The 5,135-nt window shown below is 40.8% G+C and overlaps 1 non-coding gene across 1 annotated transcript; it reads left to right on the forward strand.

Moving 5' to 3' along the window:
• Positions 1 to 201: 201 nt before the first annotated feature.
• LOC126005551 (U6 spliceosomal RNA) lies at positions 202 to 308 on the forward strand. The gene has a single exon (XR_007494601.1). It is a non-coding gene; the product is annotated as a U6 spliceosomal RNA (small nuclear RNA).
• The last annotated feature ends 4,827 nt before the right edge of the window (positions 309 to 5,135 follow it).

Raw genomic sequence — 5,135 nt, forward strand, 5'->3', positions numbered from 1 at the left:
TGGTGCAAGAGATAAGGCATCTGCCTTATGCATGCTAGCCTAAGATGGACCACAGCTCGATCCCCCAGCATCCCATATGGTCCCCCAAGCCAGGAGCGATTTCTGAGCGCATAGCTAGGAGTAACCCTTGAGTGTCACCAGTGTGACGGAAAAACTAAAAAAAAAAAAAAAAAAAAAAAAAAAAGTTAAAAAATATATTTAGTGCTTGCTTCGGCAGCACATATACTAAAATTGGAATGATACAGAGAAGATTAGCATGGCCCTTGCGCAAGGATGACACGCAAATTCGTGAAGTGTTCCATATTTTTATACAGTTTGGCTTGGAAAAATATATTTAGGGGCTGGAGCGTGGCACAAGTGGTAGGGCATTTGCCTTGCATGCATTAGTGCCTAGGACGGACCGTGGTCTGATTCCCAGAGTCCCCAAGCCAGGTGCAATTTCTGAGCGCATAGCCAGAAGTAACCCCTGAGTGTCACCTGTGTGGTCCAAAAGAAAAATTAAGCACTATGGTTACAAACATATTTGTAGTTGGGTTTCAGTCATAAAAAGTACACCCACCCCCTAGGGCCGGCGAGGTGGCGCTAGAGGTAAGGTATCTGCTTTGCAAGCGCTAGCCAAGGAAGGACCTCGGTTTGATCCCCCGTTGTCCCATATGGCCCCCCCAAGCCAGGGGCAATTTCTGAGCGCTTAGCCAGGAATAACCCCTGAGCATCAAACGAGTGTGGCCCGAAAAAAACCAAAAAAAAAAAAAAAAAGTACACCCCCGTCACCAGTGCCCCCTTCCCACTACCAATTCCTCTATCTCCCTCCTCCCCAGCCCCTACAAAGCAGTTTTCTAAAGAGATTGAACCAAACAATAGTATCACCAACAGTGACTATCACTTCCCTTTTTCACTTCATTATAGTTAGCACTTAAATTTCCAGACTTTATGTTTTGTTTTGTTTTTGGGCCACACCTGCCAGCGCTCAGGGGTACTCCTGGCTCTGCACTCAGAAATTATTCTTGGCAGGCTCCGGGTGATATGGGATTCTGGGGATGAAACCTGGGTCTATTCTGAGTCTGCACAGGCAAATGCCCTACCTCAGTACTATAACTCCGGCCCCTCCAGATTTTTTAATATAAACATTCTTGCTGGTATGAGGTGATGTCTAATTGTCTTTTTGATTTACATTTCCCTGATAATCAGTGATGCTAAACTTTTTCCATATGTCAGTTAGCTATCTTTATTCATCTTAGAGAAATTGTCTAATTATTCATTTCCTCTGACCATTTTTTGATGTTTATGTTATTCTGTTGAGCATAGAGAATGATTCATATATTTAACCTTTGTCTAATGTGTGATTATTTTCTTCCAATTTGTGGAATTTTTCTCCTTTTGTGCAGATGTATTTTTTGGGGACACCCCAAGTAATACTCAGAAATCACTTCTGACAGTGCTCAAGAGACCTTATGTTAGTGCCAGAAATTGAATCTGAGTCAACCACAGGCAAGGCAAGCACTTTACCCGCTCTATTATTTCTCTACCCCACTGGGATGATTTTTAATGTTATGCCTTATTCCTTTCTCAATGCAGAAGGAATTATAGTTGATATGACTCATCTTATTTATTTATTCTTTTGTTTATTGCCAATGGAGTAGAATCATTGAAGACTCCTCTGAGTTAGTAGAGCCTGTAGAGTTCTCTCATGTATTTTATAAAACTGATTTGATATCAATTTAATTTGATTTAATACATTTGAATTAACATTTTTGAATAGTGTGAGGTAGAGGCCTAATATAAAATTTTTTTTTGCTATGTGGCTATCCGGCTTTTAAGTACAATTGGTTGTAGAGGCTGGTTTTGTCACATTTCTAGCCTTACCTACTCTGTGACTCAGAATTTTATAATAGTCATCAGCACAGAGACCAATTTGACAAAATAGTGCAACTCTGTCACTTCTACTGAAAGACAAGTGAGGTCTGACTTTAACATCTGGAGTATAAAATAAGGGTATTTGCTTAAATGGTTAAGATCCAGAGGCTCTAAGCTCTTACCTGCATCATTAATATAAAGTCATTTTCTTCTTCTAGTGCTCTTCAAAATCAATGTTGTGGGGATAATATTTTACAGAACTGATCAAATTGCTGTCATTCTTCCTCACTAGTTAGCAAAGAAAATAACAACTATAGCCTTGAGAATAGTTTTTATCATGAAGCAGACACTAGTATCTTAATTTATACTGCTCTCATCAGTGGCAGGATAGAGTTTGATGAAGTATGAAGAAATAAAATATTTTTCTACTTCAGGAAGAGGAAGGGAGAAAAGGGTAAAAGAATCTTCATTGGTAGCAAAGAGTTGAAGACCTGCAGTGATATATATATATATATATATATATATATATATATATATATATATATATGTATTGGCCACACTTGGCAGCACATAGGGATTACTTCTTCTCTACACTCAGAAGTTACTCCTGGCAGGCTCCTGGCAGGCTCAGGAGGGGGGGAACCATATGGGATGCTAGGGATTGAACTTTGGTCAGCCTCATGCAAAGAAAACACCCAAACTGCTGTGCTATAGCTCCAGCTCAGGAAGAGTATTTTGCATCATCCTGCTCTCTCTTTCCAAATGTGTGTGTGTGTGTGTGTGTGTGTGTGTGTGTGTGTGTTGGGAGACATCATGAACAAGGAAAATTCCTTCCTTGAATTGGAGGGATTGAGACTAGAGAAACTGGGGGATTAACTTTCTGCCTAGACCTTCCAAAATATTGTCTTAATCTTCTAAGATTGGCACATCTCCTAGCTAATGAACCATAGCATAGCATGAAGAAAACACCACACTACAAGTGTGACAACAGGGAAACAGTGCAGGCCAACACCATGCATAGAGAATGAAGATGGCAACTATGATGACCCAAAAAGTTCCAACCACTTATTTAGCCTTTCAGATAATTGCTTCCAGATTCATCTTTTTCACCCAAAAACCACGATTTATCTTTGGGGTTTTGGTTTGTTTGTTTTTGGATCACACTTAGTGATGCTTAGGGGTTACTCTTGACTCTGCACTCAGGAATTAATCCTGGTGGTACCTGAATGACTATTTGGGATGCGGGAGATCAAACCCATGTTAGCAGTATGCAAGGCCATTGCCCTTCCTGCTGTACTATTGCTCTGATCTCTAATTTATCTTTATAGTGTCAGAGCAGAATTCCACCGTGATTTATAATACAGTTTATCTTGTTATCTATTGATGGACATTTTGATTGACACTAAGTTTTGGGTACTGTGCTACAGAGTTATGGGTTTTTTTTTTAGAATTATTGTTTGCATATTTTTCTGATAAATGCCAGTGGCTCTCCTTTCTAATACTTTCACATGAAGGGGATTAGGGATGCACCAAACAAATTTGGGGGAGGCATCCTTTATGATAAACATTAGCCCTATATGTTCTCTTTATCATCAGTCATAGAGTAGATATGAAATTTGGAAACTGTCAGATCTACTCAGTGTTTCCAGAGTGTGAATTGGGGCATGAATGAGATTGGAACATTCCTCTGTGTCTATGGATGAAGAAAATGGAGTAGGGAACCTGTAAACTCGTTGCTGGCAGTGGGAAGGGCAGACAAACATGAAGTATATGACTAAAGTCTTAAAGAATCTTCAGCATTATCCTGGAGGTGACTTTTATGTTTTGAAGATGATTTTTAAGATGCCTTACTAGGTTGAGTGTTGTGTATGTAAATATTTTGGGGGATTACTATGTTGCTCACCCTAATCTGATTAGGTGATTGTGCCCTACCCTAGGGTGTGACCTGGCATTCTGCCCCCACCCTAGGGTAGGACCTGATTCTGCTTCCACCATTGGTTGGTATCTGATCCCACCATTGGGTGGGACCTGACTCTGGACTATAAGAGCAAGGGTCTGTGGAAGGCGAGAGGCTTTTGCTGGCTGGAACTGAATCGGAGTCTTTGGACTTCAGTTTTGTCCATCCGAATAAAGCAAATATTTCCACGAGCCTGACTGTCTGCGAGCTGTTTACCCGCCGTTTCACCTCAGAACCGTGGGCTAGACAGGGTGGCAGACACGTGCTCCGAGCTGGAAGAAAAGGGCCTCATTCTCCATCCCTCCATCAGTCAACCTCTTCAGGGGCTGTCCTGCTACATAACCTTTCTGGTGTCTCTTCGAAAGATCTATGTACGTCTTAGATTTATCTTCTCAGGAGCTTGTAGTTGATTCCTTGATACATGTTTCTGGTTTTAGACACCCTGTGCTTAGGTTAGAAGTTTTTAGAAGCCCCTCCAGCATCAGAAAAGCGGCAAAAAGCTCCTATCGGCCCAGAAGCAGGAACGCCTCAGCTCAGCTCAGCTCAGCTTTTGCTCCGCTGCAAGCCTGAAAAGGTAAAACAGCAGGAGCAAGAAAAACCGTCCAAAGTGATGCCCAGAGGGGAAAAGCGGCTGGGCTGGGCTGGACTCAGTTTGGCCCGGAAAAGCAAAAAACCTGGAATCCACCCTCCAGCGAACCGGCAGCGGGCAGCGGAAACTGCAACCTCATGGTCTACAGAACCGTCTGCGGGGCCTAAAACTGAAAGGAAGCCACGTGGTAAAATCAGCGTGGAACAAACCAGCAAGTTTACAGAAGCCACGTGGTGAGATCAGCGTGAAACAAATTAATCATCTGAACTTATGATTTTAGGTGTAGGAACTAAGCGGGTAGTCTTATAGTTTACTCATAGTTGGTGATGGGATAAATTTTAGTTACTGGTTAAAAAAAAAAAAAAAGGGAGGTAATACAGCTTGGCCCAACTAAAACATCTGATTTCTAACCACCTGCATCTTTGTCTTAGTCATTTTCTTTATAATTTAAATGTGTTTTGTTTTCCAGTTAATGTTTTCAATTGCAAAATGTTTTACTGTGTATTTTAATGTACTTAGCCTGTTTTTAAAATGTATGTTATGCATATATGCTTTAGTACTTGTGTGTAGGGAAGGTTAATAGGAACAGGAAGTTCCCCCAATATAGTTTAAAAGTATAGGAACATGAAAGTTCCGAAATAGTGCTTGGTAAAAAAGCATTAATAGAATTTTAGGTTACAAGTGTATAGTATATTTTGCAAAAATGTTATGTTTTTGAAAAGGGCTGGTATATTA

This window comes from Suncus etruscus, chromosome 3 (assembly GCF_024139225.1).
Source record: "Suncus etruscus isolate mSunEtr1 chromosome 3, mSunEtr1.pri.cur, whole genome shotgun sequence".
Taxonomy (NCBI): Eukaryota; Metazoa; Chordata; class Mammalia; order Eulipotyphla; family Soricidae; genus Suncus; species Suncus etruscus.